General features: G+C 45.8%; 1 protein-coding gene across 4 annotated transcripts in view; it reads left to right on the top strand.

The window, feature by feature from the left end:
* SLC23A2 (solute carrier family 23 member 2) overlaps window positions 1-14,534 on the top strand; it is a 128,111-nt gene that overhangs the window by 42,754 nt on the left and 70,823 nt on the right. Inside the window, exon 1 of one of the 4 annotated variants that reach the window (XM_045980962.1) lies at window positions 2,848-3,029. The exons of the other annotated variants lie outside the window; for them this stretch is intronic. The gene's annotated coding sequence lies outside the window, so the exon portion shown is untranslated. Of the gene's footprint in view, window positions 1-2,847; window positions 3,030-14,534 lie in introns of those variants that run through there. 4 annotated transcript variants of the gene reach the window in all.

Here is a 14,534-nt window from a genome sequence, read left to right on the forward strand (position 1 = left end):
GGTCTACCTGGGCATGTTGCTCTGAGGCGTTGGCTATGTCCGTGTGACCTGTGCTCCTGCTCCCGAACAGTTAAAGCTCTTGACTCTCAGCCTTCTCCCCACTTCCACTGCAGCTTCTACTGCAGTCAGGTGGCGTCTTTCTCCTGTGCCCACCACTGACTTTCTAAAGATGATTCGTGAAATGAGTGTCTGTTAGAGCTGCAGTTCTCCAGGCTGTCCTGTCTCTTCCTCTGCCTTTATCACATCTTCAGGATGCCCTGTGCTGCTGGGAGATCCCCCTTCTGCCTGCCTGTTTCCCACCAGAGCCATATGGTCCCTGTGTGTTGTTGGGGAGATGGAGGCAGGTTCTCGCCCTCTTACAGCACCACCCGGGGGAGCAGGTGCCCGCTGCTTGGCTTCCTGGCAGGCCCTGGCCTGGAGACAGGACTGCAGAGGACAGAGTGACCACAGGTGTGGCTTCTTCACTCCTCCTGGTACTAGGTTGTCAGCGTGGGTTTGCCTTTCTGAGTGTCTGCGTGGGCACTTCGCTCTTCCATGTGGCCTCTGGCAGCTGGCTCTCAGTAGCTCAGTTCCTTGTTGCTTTTCCCATCATTTCAATGAAGAGATTATGCTTTGAGATGTATTTTTTTTTTAAAGATTTTATTTATTTATTTGACAGACAGAGATCACAAGTAGGCAGAGAGGCAGGCAGAGAAGCAGGCTCCCCGCTGAGCAGAGAGCCCGATGCAGGGCTTCATCCCAGGACCCTGGGATCATGACCTGAGCAGAAGGCAGAGGCTTTAACCCACTGAGCCACCCAGGCGCCCCTGAGATGTATTCTTAATCTTTGAAAGTCCTTGGGCTTTGAAAACAATTGTTTTGGGAGCCCCCAATCGGGGAAATGTTTCTGGGCCCCCAGTTGGGGAAATGAAACATTACCAGGAAGTAACATGACCCCCCCCCCCCCGCCGCCCCCCCCCCCGGCTCCTTCACTGAGCTTGAAAGCAGTGCAGGTGGACTCCTTCCTCTGGACAGGAGTGTTCGGATAGATAGTTTTTAATTTCCCTTATTTTTGTGAATTTGAGAAATGTAATCCCAGCAACTGCCTGGTTTCCACAATAGATGAGCCACCCTGCCCCATGAAACCTGGGCCACATTGATGGTGAGCAGGCCCTACCAGGAGCATGTAGTAACCGTTTGTAACCAGGTGGTGGCTGTTGTGTAACTTCTGACTAGGTGGTGTGGTTATACAATTTTGGCAAGCCTGTGTGGATTATAAAAGTCGAAATTCCTTCGGCTCCTAACACGGCCACTGCTGAGCATCAGGGCAATCCCGGCCCTGTACAGATGCCCCTGCAGAGCTGGTGGGTCGGACGCTGATGAACAAGTGTTTCTGTGGATAGGGTAAGATTTCTCTCTCCAGGTAGGACCACTTCTTGGTACATTAGCTCTGCTTTGGGGAATTGGTGTCTCTGTGTCTGTGCATCTGGGGCCACGGGCGTCTGTTTCCACTCTCGTCTGGGACTGTGTGCACTCCGGGCTGTGGCCGTGGCTGGTTTTCTGCAAGTACATAGCTATGCCTGCCTGCGTCCCTGTAGGGGGGTGAGGAGCCAGGGGCTCAAGTTTGCCCAGCTGCTTACCAGAAAGTATCCAAAGTCTGAGTTTCTCACTGCTGCTGTCAATATTTAAATAACCTAATGTTATCATTTATGCGACTCATAGAATTAGAAGGGAGTGCCCCTCATTAAACATGTGAGAAAGAGTGACCTTAGAACCCGATCGGCAGCAATTGAAATGTCAGATGCGGTGTTTTTCAGGTGCTCTTTTACCTTATTTTCTGAGCGAGGTCCAGTGCTGGGTCACCCATGACTTTGTGTGCTCTCTTATGCTTTCTTTTCTGCAGAATTTTAGGGCCTCAAAGAAAAGTAAGGAACACAGATTAAACTTCATGGAAAGTTGGAGTCTTTTATAGATGAATATATCAATTTTTTAATTCTGTAAGGTTTGGGGATTATAAAAATGTTAGATTCATCCTGTCCGTGGCACAGGATTCTAAGCGATTGCAATTTCTGTACTGAATGTATTTTTTTTTTTTAAGATTTATTTAAGTGTTCCCTATACCGAACTCAGGGCTCGAACTCACAACCTGGAGATCAAGAGTTGCTCACTCTTCTGGCTGAGCCAGCCAGGTGCTGCTGAATGGCTATGTTTTTTTATGAATTAGGAAGAACATGTTCCTTTGCAGATCAACCCCCCCCCCCCAGGCCAACTATATAACTAACCTACTTCCAGGCATGAGATATTTATTGACGGTCAGGGAACAGCCTCCCATTTATTGAAGGTCAGGGAGAGCCTTATTATTTGGATCACTGTGTACTTGGGGTTAACTTTGAGAAGAATTACAGCGTCCCAGCCCCAGGTAATTGCAGTGCAGTTTAGGCAGACCCACTGTTCAGTCATCAGGTAATCCATCAGGGTAGGTGAAATTTCAGAGCGGCTTTTCTTTATCTTGGGAAAGGGTGTGAGGAGGGGAACTAGTGGTAAAGTAGGGGTTGGGTGAGGAGAGAAAAGATACTGCAGAAGAGATTTGCAAATAGAACAGGTGGTAGAAAGGAAGCAGCAGGTGGCGGAGAGCTAAGAATGTGTGTTGAAGTCCAGCAAAACCCGGCAGGTGTAGACGGCAGACAGGAAACAAGGGAATAAGGGAGCTTGACCTCTGTCCGCCGGTGAGAGGAGGACCTTTGGCTTTGACGCTGAAGGCAGGAAGAGCTGATAAGAACATTCCAGAGAGGAAGGGGATGGTCTGAGTAGTTCAGAGCAAGGGCTGATAATTACGTGGGGATTGAGGCGATGGAGTGATAGAACGCTTCTGCCGGCACCGGTGCTTTTCCAGCGGAGGCAGCCGGACAGAATAGCTGGAGGGGACCCAGTCCCCTCCTAAGGAGGCCCGAGTCCTCAGTTGTGCTGGAAACGGAGTCTGGAGCAGTACCGAGAGGGGGGAACGGGGTTAGCAGGGCACAGCCGGCCCTGGAAGTTACCTGAACACCCAGGTTTGTCTGTGTACTGAGAACTGGGAAAGGGATTGAGGGGGAGAGCAGATGACAAAGGTCATTTGGAGGTGTGCAAGAGGAGGAAGCTTTCTTTCCATTCCTAGATAATAACTGGAGGACTTTTTCCAGCTGCATCCAAAATGACTTTTAGAGATAACCCTCCAGGCCTCTTCCGGCTGCTCATCTTGGGAGCTTGTTCTGCTAGACTCTAAGGGGACTGAGAGCAGCTTTCATGCTCTCAGAATGATTGTTGTGCCTTCCACTTGCCCTTGGCTGTTGTCTAAGTGAAAATCAACTTCTCTCCCTCACTTTTTGGAGCTGTGACAGGATGATGGGAACAGCCCTTCCCAGCACTGTTGTAAGGGTTAAGTGAAATCCTGTTTATGTCATATGATAGGCAGTCAATTCTGAACATGTCTTTATCTTGTCATTAAAATTGCATACAAAATTATTTTCCAGTTGCCCCTAAAATGACTCACTAGTACATTTAAAATAGTCTTTAATTAAAAACACTATTGGTACAAAAAAAATGAGATGTTAAATCATATCGCAGGAATAAATGCAATCAAACCAATCTTGATTCTGCTTGAGTTTCCTCAGATATACCTCTGTATTTTGATTCTGGCCTATAAGCTCTACTTTTTGCTCTATTATCTCTCCTTCTGCCCTCACTTAACCAGGGCACATGCTTTCCCTGAATGAATAGGGAGGTTTGGGATTAGGTTTTGTCTCAGATGTATCCCTTACCCCGGAAAAATGGTCAGATTTTCTTTAGACATTTTGAGTGTCTTTTATGTGGTGGACACTGTGTCCCTGTCCCTATCCCTGCCTGGTTGGGGGAGCTGGACCACAAAGTCATGTGCTAACATGGGACAGCTAACCCAGGAATGCTTCTTGGAGGAGGCTGCTTCCTGAGCTCCGACCTGGGAATTGCAGGTCATTATGGTCCATGTGGATGCTACCTGGGGCAGGAGAGTCATGGTTAGGATAGTCAAGTCTTAAGACCTTATCATAATTTTATTTAAGTAAAGTTTGGGCAACACATTTCTGCTGGATGAGATCAGGCCCAGAAGCTGCTGTAGCATCTGATACCTACAGCGTTAGGTCAGAAACACGAAGATCACTGATGGGTATGGATTTTAAAGCCCCAAACCAGCAGAACATCAGCTGCTTTGACCTTTTACTGTATGCTTGCCTCCCATCTTCCCCGGACCAAGCCATCAGTGAGTCAGCGTCTTCCCTTCTAGGTCCCGTGACCATCGCTCTTCGTGGCTCAGCCTGTGTGGAAACGTACATCAGCAAAACAGCCCCTCTCAGACTGGATTCAAGAGCTCTCCCAGGATTTAGAATTTTGTGTGGGTCTAGAGCGTGTTCTGTCCCAGGGCTTCTTGGGCTCCAGAAGTCTCCAGAAGAGATGGAAAAGGTCTCCCGCAGGCAGGGAGTGTTCTTTAACATCCTGTTTCATTTTTTATGTTCCGTAAAGCACTTGCTTTCAGTCAGGAGTGACCCGCACTGCCGGGAGGACTTGCAGTGTCTGTCCCCCGGCCCACTGTTGGCGGTGCCCGGCTCCACTTCCACGGGATACCCGAGTAGTCCAGCACTGTTTGCCCAGAGGCCTTTCCTTCCCCCTTCAGAGCGGGGTTGTTGATGTGGGGCGCCTCACGGGCCCTGGGGCAGAGGTGACCGCTACGGCACTGCCCCTCCTGGGTTCTCAGCAGCTGTGTTTCTGACGGGGAGCCTGGCAGTGGACTCTGGGCTCCCCTTCAGAAGTCCAGGTTTGATCTGCCTTCTTTTAAACTTTCCTTTCTCTTGAGGGGAAGAGTTGACAGATGGAGACAGTGACAGAAGACTGACACAGCTCGTTGGGGGGCGGTGGAGATTTTCCTGACTCCAGTCAGTGAGGTCATTTGGTGTCAGGCTCTGACAGGTGTTAGAGAGAGGCCACTCGGAGGCTAGGATTTGGGGTACTCTCTACGCTTGCAGCAGGGACGTATTAGGATATTTTGTTATCTGTGTCCTTATCTTGTACTAGGTGAACTAACATTTTCTATGGGTGTGCTCCTTGAAGCCCAGCAAATAAAGTGATGTAAATTGGGTTATCCGGACTATGCCCTTTATGTCACTTGCTGGGGCTTCAGTTACATCAGTGACTTTCAGGCTTGTATTTGTTGTTGTTGTTTGACCCGAGCCATGGTGAGGTATTTTATCTTGAAACTAGAATCCCTTATCTTACGAGGTGTACTCTGAAGTTTTTTGTTCTGTTGAGATCCACTGAGTTGATATCCTAGCCCACTACTAGTGGGTAGTGACTTGCAGTTTGAAAAAAAATAAGAGCAAAAGTTCTTGGATGTTTTGGAAAAGGCTTTAGGAGGGTTTTTTTCCCCCTCCCAGTTACACCCCATGACACAGTCCGTAACTGTTATCACAAGATCAAGTAATAACCATCACTTACAGGTTCATTCGTTGCTGCCTAAAGGGAATAATAATAGCTAGGATAAATGTCAGGATTGTAAACTTTCTAAAGCAGGACCCTATGTATTGGGCAACTATTCAAGTCCTTTTATTTAAAGGGAGTTGAGCATATATAAATTGAGGTTGTGTGTTCCAGTAATCTTTTTTGGTCTTGGATTAAAATTAGCATTTAGGTCAAATGTTAGCATTTAACAGAATTTAATGGAGCAGCCACAGTTGAGCTATAATCCTCTAATGATGGGATTTAAGCAGAGAGGGAGCCACGGATTGGCTTTCGAAATGTGCTTTATCATTGAACCTGGCTAGCTCTGAAAGGTCTTGTTTGTACCTTGGTAAGAACCAAACTACAGCTTGGCAAGTGGAGGTTGAGTTTCCTTATCCCAGAGTTTTCCTTGTTAGTCACACTCAGCTGTCTGGGTAGGTCTCTGCAGGCAGAGAAACTCTCCCAGCCCGGGTTGCCCGTGCAAAGGTGGGGGTGGTCTGAGGTCCTCTAGCATCAGTATGTTTGTGCGTTTGTTAAAAATATTTCCAAGTCCCAGTGTAGGTGTATGGAATCAGAATTTGGAGGAGGGGACATTTTTTAAGTTGGTGAGATTATGGAAGTTTTTAAATTCTTTTTTTTCTTTGAAAATTGATTTTTATCGATGTATAGTTTACATACAGTAAACAGATACACACAGATGGAACCATGTCCACAGTGTAGACGATTTCTCCATTTCCTTCCTCTGCCTTTGGAGTCGCTCCGTCCACTCCCCTGCTAGGTTGCTACTACCTGCTTCCTGTCGCTGGAGGTCAGGGAATCCGGCAGCGTATCTTGTGTCCAGCTTCTTTCTCTCTGTGTGGTTATCTGTGCACTTTCTCCCTGTTTTGTATGTCAGCAGTTGGCTTCCTTTCTGTTGCTGAGTACTTTTTGTAGGGACCCGCTGGGGCTTGTTTATCCATTCACTTGCTGATGGACCTTTTGATGTCTTGAGTTCTGGGTCTGTTATAATGAAAACAGGCTTTGAGAACTTGTCTACGAGCATTTGTGTAGAAGAAACCTGCATTTTGAAGAAGCTTTGCAAGTGAGTCTTAGGCAATGAACTATTATTGACTCTTTCTTATTCTTCATGTATCATTTTGGAGACTAGATTTTTGTGTCAAAAGGTGGATTTGCTGTGCATTTATGTTTCTGTTGTAGTATTGCCATCTATATGGGATAAATATATATTTCATTAATACTTATTGAGTATTCTGTGCTGAGAGTTGGGAGTATAAAGATGAATTGTACACACAGGAGAGTCTACCCTTTGGGAGGATTCTTGGTTACTTCATCTGCTGAGTGCTTGGGACTAGGAGCTGCCAGATGCTGATGGAGAGACACGTTTTCTTAGGATTCGGTTTTGCTTCCAAGAAACATGAAAAGGCTTGGTTGGTAGTAAACTCCAGGAGCAGCTTAGCCTTTAAATTCTGTTTGGGTAGTACTGTCCTACTTCCAAGTCAGGTGGCCATGGTAAGCCACAGCAGGGAGTTGACCCATTCCTGGACAGCAGAGAAATGGTCAGATAAAAAAAAAATTAAGTGCAAAAGAAATGATCACTGGCTGAAAAGTTGATTAAAGAAGTGCTAATTCAAAGCTGTTATTCTGTATTTGTTCATGATTATTGGTGGCTGGAGAACTGGTTCAATCCCTGGGGAATTGGAAATTTATTATAGACTTAAATATTTTAGTTCCCTATTGGCTCATAGCAGTATTTGCCAAATTACCATTTTTCTGCTCTGGCAGATTTAGATTTATTTTGAGGTTGAAAATTTTTTTTAATGAGACTGTAATATTTTCCTGCTTGCTTTAAGGTGGTGATTTTTTTTTTTTTTTTTTTTTTAAAGGTGGTGATTTTTAACCATGGCCGTAGGAAAGTTTTATAAACTAGATGCTCAGGCTCCGTAGACCTACTTGGTCAGGTTCTGTGGGCAGGGGACCCAACAGTAGTATATTTAAAATTCTTAGGTGGTTTCAACATGAAATCAAAGTTGAGGACCATGTCTTTGGGGGCAGCCTTGGTTATTGGTACACCTCTTTTATTGTCTGTTCCCCCCTTTCCCGGCTGAGCGTAATTTACAAAACCTTTGCTTTTCTCCATTTCTCTTCTGACAATAGAAGTTATTTTACAACTCGAAAACCAAGAACTTTGTTCCACGTGTCTTGTCACTCCAAGGCTGTGTCCTGACCACTCAACGGAAGGGACCAGACTGCTTTGTGTGACCTTGTTGAGGGGAACTGACCATGTCTCTCGATTTGATTCTCAGCAAGGGGTGGAACCAAGTGCTGCTGTGGACATCATCAGGCTCTTCAGGGAGAAGGGGGCACGCCTTTCACTGTCCAGTAAATAACTTTAGAAAATACGGAGGCTTAAGTCCTTTGCTGTCCATTAATCAGCATTTTGGTTAACACTTTGATGTGTGCGTGAGTGTGTGCACACTTAATGTCACACAGTGGTAGGTTACTTCTGTACCTGTTTTTATCCCTGTATGAATTGCCTTTAATTCTTTTTATTTATTACCTGAGTTTTAAAAAATTGGTACCTTCTTTTATTATTGTTGTGTGTCAGAAAATGCGTAAGAACTTTCAGCCTAAGATCTACCCTCTTAACAAACCTTTAAATGTGCAGTACTGTCTTGTTAACTGTGCAGCACTCTACAGCAGATCCCTAGAACTTACCTTGCATAATGAACTTTACACATGTTGAGTGGCACCCCCCCAAGTCCCTTGCAACCTCGATTGTATTCTCTGCCTCTGTGAGTTTGACAATTTTAGAAACCTCCTATAAATGCAATCATGCCATATTTGTCCTTCCATGACTGGCTTACTTCACTTAGCATAGTGTTGTACATACTGTTCTTTTTTTTCCTTACGTAACATAGGGTGAACATCTTCCCATGTCAGTAGATATTTCTATGTCATCTTTTTAATGTCTACATGGTATTCTTTGCAGGAACATACCATAATTTTGTCATTCAATTCCCTAGTGTTGGATATTAGATTTTTCCTGATTTTTGGTTTTGTTTTGTTTTGTTTTTATTTATTTGACACACAGAGATTACAAGTAGGCAGAAAGGCAGGCAGAGGGAGAGGGGGAAGCAGGCTCCCTGCCCAGCAGAGAGCCCGATGTGGGGCTCGATCCCAGGACCCTGAGACCATGACCTGAGCCAAAGGCAGAGGCTTGATCTACTGAGCCACCCAGGTGCCCCAATTTTTGATTTTATTAATAATGCTAACATGCATGATTTTGGAGCTAAATCTTTGTGTCCTAATTAACAAATATTAGACGTAAACATGAGTATACTTCTTCAGATACATATAACCCAATTGTCTACTCATTTGTAAATTTATTTTTCATCAGGAGTGTGAGTTTGTGTATTTGTTCACTACCTTACCAATAAGGGCATTAAAAATAACCCACATAGGTTAATAAGAAGGTACCTCATTTCAGTATACTTTGATTTGATTTTGAACAAGGATGGAACATTTATTTTGCTGTTTTTATTTGAGGGGAATTGAAGATAAGCTCATATTTTGTTCATTTTTTAAAAAGATTTTTTATTTATTTGCCAGAGAGAGACAGAAGGAAGCAGTAGGGGGAGAAGCAGCAGGAGAGGGAGAGGCAGGCTTCCCACTGAGCAGGGAGCCTGATAGGCGACTCAGATCCAAGGACCCTGGGATCATGACCTGAGCCACTCAGGTACTCCTGTTTTGTCTTTTTATATTAAGGACTTTTATTTCCTGTGTATTTATAAGAGCTCTTCAAATAGTAAAGATACGAACACATGATCTTATGTAGATTATATTTTGCTTTTTAACTTTATGTGATTTTTTTTCTCCATATAGAAACCTAAAAAAATCTCGTATTGCCTAATCACGACATGGCATGCTAAGAAAGGAGTCCTCTGCCCTAATGTTATGTAACCATTAGTGGTCCTTCCTCCCTCCCTCTCCCCCTCTTTTGCACTAACCTTAGGACTTAACTTTTTCTGGATTTTATTACCTAGTATTGCCCTGGTTGTTTTGGCATGTTGTATTGAAAAATCCATACTTTGCCTTATGATTTAAAGTCCTTCCATATCCTATATTTCTCAGTTTTTGGGGTTCCTCTTGTCTTTGTGAACTCTTTTATTACAACTTTATGTTAGGGTTCCTATCTGATAGAACATATTCTTACTCTTTTTTCAGATATTTGTGGCTATTTTTGCTTATCCTTCCACAGGAATTTTAGCAAGCCCCCTTTCTCTCCTTTTGGGGTATTAATTGATTTTTATAAAATTTATATGCATTATGAATATCAGAAAATGCCCATCCTTATAGAAGCTTTCTTATTCTGGGATCTGGTCTATTTCTCTGGTTATTTAAATCTGTTTTGTAGCCCTGTTTTATTCATAAAGGCCATGCCCATTTTTGATAAAACCTAAGTGTTGCTGTTATTGTCATCTTACACAGGATTCATACATCCTCTTATCTTCAGGGGTCGGTAAACTTTTCTGTAGGTGTCTCAGGTTTTGTGGCCCTGATAATCCTGTCACATGTTCTTCCTTGCTGCTGTTTACCACCCTGAAAAAATGTGAAAACCACTCTCAGCTGGGGACCCTGCACAACCAGGCGAGGCAGCGCACAACCAGAGGCTTGCTGCTGGCGTTGGGGGAATGCTTTAGGTTCACTAGCTGAGTAGGAAACTACCTTAGTAGCAAACCTAAGAGAGCTTTGGGTCCTTTTTTTTTTAAAAGGTTGTGTGGGCCGTTTTGAATGCTCTTATTTGTAAGGTAGTGAACAAACTCACACTCCTAATCAACCGGCAGGTTCTCTCAGATTTTCTCATCTCTTGGTTGTGGTTCTCATTTGGTCTTTTCCTTTCAAACACTTCCTCCTCTTCCTCTGTAAGCTGAGCGACACTGCGGTGGTGTGGACACCCTGGCTTATCCCTGACATCAGTGCTTCTGGTGTGTCACAGATGGGCTTGATGTTGGCTCTTGATTTTCTTACCCAATTTAGGAAGAGTATTAAGCAAGAATGAGTGTTACATTGTATCAGGTAGCTTTATTATTATTATTATTATTATTTTTAAACCATTTATTTATCCCACAAAGGCTGGAGAGCCTTCAGTATAGGTGCCAAGTCTGGCCCCGGGAGCCGGGGTCAGGCGATGGCTGCTGCCCCTCGTCCTGACCACCCTGGCGGTCTGGGTGGGCAGAGCTGGCCTCCTGGCTGCCGTGTGCCACAGTGACGTGGTGGCCAGAGGAGGCATGGACGGGAGGCACCCCGATGGGAGGGGATGAGGGAAAGGGAGTTTGTTTTGAAGGTGGGACTCATGCAGGAGTCCGAGAAGCTGGTGGAGGACCCAGCACCTGAGGACTCGAGAGATGGAGATGACAGCACTTTGGGACCAGGCTTCCCAGTAGGTGCCACAGTGTCCCCGCAGCCTTGCTGAAGGACTTGACTGTCATTCTGAGATGCGTCAGGACACCCTCAAAGGACACGATGGCTTCTGGTCGTGCCAGCTGCTCTTGTATGGACAAGAGACGTGCTCGCGGTGGGACAGAAAGTGAGACAAGAGGTGGGGGGGCTGTTGGGGTGGTGTCGATGTGGCAGAGCACCCGGAGTCCCCCGATTTGGGAGCTCCTGCTCTGGGGGCGTGGGCTTAAGCCCTGGAGAGGGAGCTTGGCAGCCCCGGGGGCCCCCTCAGAAGTCCCCGTTAGAGCATACAGCACACAGCAGGTTCAGCAGAGATGGTGCTGCCAGGCAGCCTGGGATGTTCGCTCAGGGAGGCCAGCCGGAAACCAAGCATGCGAAGGACAGTTTCAGCTCTTGCTTGTAGAGACACTGTTTGGACGGGAATGCTGATTAAAGTTTGAATCCTGCGCCACTGCTGATGGCTGTGTGTCCTTTGGCAAGTTACTTCACGTCTCTGGAGCTTACCTTCCCCTTGTGTTGAGTCAGTGGGCACCTCATTGCAGTACTGTGCTTACTCGGGAGAATGAGGTGCCAGCGGTAGGGTGAGGCAGATGCTGAGCCGGGAGACTGTAGTTGCGCCGTCCTCGTCATCATTGGTGAGCCCCATCTTTTATCCCTCAGCCCCTCCTGCCCCTCATCTCCGGGTCAGGGGCAAGAGAGCGGTGGCCTTGCTTATTTTTTCTTTTGCAAGGAGTAGGAAGAGGGAGATTGATGGATGGACTGGGGGCATGCAGACCTTCCCCAGTGTAAGATTCCCTGGGAGATTTTGCCTTTTGTTTTAACAAATGCTAAACCAGACCCTAAACTCCACCCCCACCTTTTTTCTCTGTCTGGGCCTTGGCATTTCCCCACTCAAGTTGAACCTGTGTGGACAAAGCACTCTGATCTCAGGTTGGTGCGTGGGTTCTGGCCTTGAGGCTGACTTCCTAACCCTCCAGGACTTGGCTGTGGAATGCTGTCACGTGGGGACTTCTGAGGATACATTTCTGTGCTCAGTGTTCCCTGTCTCCTCCCCTTCTTCCCCCGTCTGTGTCTTAACCCAGTAAAGCGTATCCCCTCCTTCCGAGTCTTGGCGCCCTCTGCCCCAAAGCCTCTGCCAGAGAGAGCATCACTGCCTTGCACTTTGCTTGGACCCATCCCCTCTTGTACGCACTTAGCTCCCTGTCTTCAGGGTGTGCCAAAGGGTTCTGCTCTGTAAGAGACCCCAAAGGCAGGGGCTAAGTCCTAGTAGAGCTCATGAGGGCCAGTTAAACACTCAGTGGAGAAACACAGAGTGCTTGGGGTGCCAGGGCGGCTCAGTTGGTTACACGACTGCCTTCGGCTCGGGTCATGATCCTGGGATTGAGTCCTGCATTGGGCTCCCCATGCTCTGTGGGGAGCCTGCTTCTCCCTTTCCCTCTGTCTGCTACTCCCCCTGCTTCTTGTGCACTCGCTCGCACGCTCTCTCTCTCTGTGTCAAATAAATAAAATCTTAAAAAAAAAAAGAGGGGCGCCTGGGTGGCTCAGTGGGTTAAAGCCTCTGCCTTCGTCTCAGGTCATGATCCCAGGGTCCTGGGATCGAGCCCCACATCGGGCTCTCTGCTCAGCGGGGAGCCTGCTTCCTCCTCTCTCTCTCTGCCTGCCTCTCTGCCTACTTGTGATCTCTGTCTGTCAAATAAATAAATAAATAAATCTTAAAAAAAAAATTAAAAAAAAAAAAAAAAAAAAACACAGACTGCTTGATGGAAAATGGTCTTGCCACAGTGGAATTGTCCCCTTTTTGTTCCTGGTCATGGGGGCAGTGGGGAGGGTTGGCTGCTGCAGGGATGATCAGGTCTGAAATGAGCATGAAGATGCAATTCACCCAGGAGAGTAAATACATTCTACATTAAAAAGCCCTATCCTGGAGCGCCTGGGTTGCTCAGTCATTAAGCTTCTGCGTTCAGCTCAGGTCATGATCCTGGGATTGAGTCCTGCAAGGAGCCTGCTTCTCCTTCTCCCTCTGCCTGCCGCTCCCCCTGATTGTGCTTTCTATCATTCTCTCTCTCAAATAAATAAATAAATTAAAAATAAATAAAATCTTAAAAGACCCTATCCTTTTCCCTAAGGTTAACATGGGTTTGAGAGGGGCGCCTGGGTGGTTCAGTGGGTTAAGCCGCTGCCTTTGGCTCAGGTCATGATCCCGGGGTCCTGGGATCGAGCCCCGCATGGGGCTCTCTGCTCAGCAGGGAGCCTGCTTCCCTCTCACTCTCTCTGCCTGCCTCTCTGCCTACCTGTGATCTCTGTCAAATAAATAAAATCTTAAAAAAAAGAAAACAAAAACAAAAAACATGGGTTTGAGAGCTCCGATGGTCTGCTGGTCCCCTGATGGCCATGGCTGCATGTGGAGCCAAGGGCTCATTTGATGTTTCTTATAACTGTAGCATGTAGTCTTGTAAAAACCTTTTAGTGGTTCACTGTCCTCTGCTTGTCCCATCTTCAGGGAAACCTAAGCTTCTGGCAGTTACGGTACAGGTCTGTCTGGGCTGCTTCAGGTATGTTCAGAGTCCTGCTGTATGTGTTTTGTTGTTTTAGCTCATGGGAAGCTGATGGGTGGTAGTAGCAAAGTCATGATGTATAGAAGATGGATGGATTTGATTATAAACATAAGAATAATTCTAGAAGATCATCCACAAAATTCATGAACACACAAAAAGCTGGGTTAAGATATTTTTAATCAATAGAACAGAATTAAAGGATTAATATCCTTACAAAGATTTGTAAACACCAGAGGCAGAGGGCAGGAGATAAACCACAAGAGTCTCTGTACTTGCTAGAAAACATGAAAAACTCATGAGTCAGCACAACCCAAAATCTCTGAAAAATTCTCCACTGACGCAGCTTTGTAGTAGCGTTCCCAAACATGGATGAGATGGACCGATTTGTTGCTGATGGCACTGCCAAGTAGAGTCTTTCAGGATGAGAATTTTATGTCTCAAGAGCCTCAGAACTCTTCTACGTCCTTAGGCCTCTTCAGGAGCTCTGTTTCAGGGGGTTGGGGTTTGCCAAGGTTTTGTTACCCATTCCATCATTTGCCTGCCTCTCTGCAAACTTTGCCTTTGCTAGGAATTCTTTGTGTTGTGTTGTTTTTGAATTGTCATAAAACACTTTAAGTGAGAACGCGAGAAAAGGTTAATTCGGAGTGAAATCTCTGTTAGGGCTACAGGTAGAGCCTTTAGGGTTTTCTAAGCAATGGCCATAACTTCCCCTCAGAAAATGCCCACTTTTATGTATTATGTATTTACTACATAGTAAAATGGGTCCCCATATTCCCTACAAGCAGCAGAAAACAGAAATGCTCCACTCATCCCTGTTATTGTAAAGGGAAAGCTATTTTAAAAGTCACAGAATTGCAGTAAGTCACATAGACTTATTCCTTTAGGGAGTTTGTTCTATCTGGTGACATCCGTGTCCCTGCTTCCCAAACTGGAACACATATCCCTTGTTCTGTGCTTAGGATTCAGATGGCACACTGGGGTGTCATTTTAAGGAGGAGGGAAGTGTTTTATTTTTTTTATTTTATTTTATTTTTTTTT

Source organism: Meles meles, chromosome 16 (genome assembly GCF_922984935.1).
Source record: "Meles meles chromosome 16, mMelMel3.1 paternal haplotype, whole genome shotgun sequence".
Taxonomy (NCBI): domain Eukaryota; kingdom Metazoa; phylum Chordata; class Mammalia; order Carnivora; family Mustelidae; genus Meles; species Meles meles.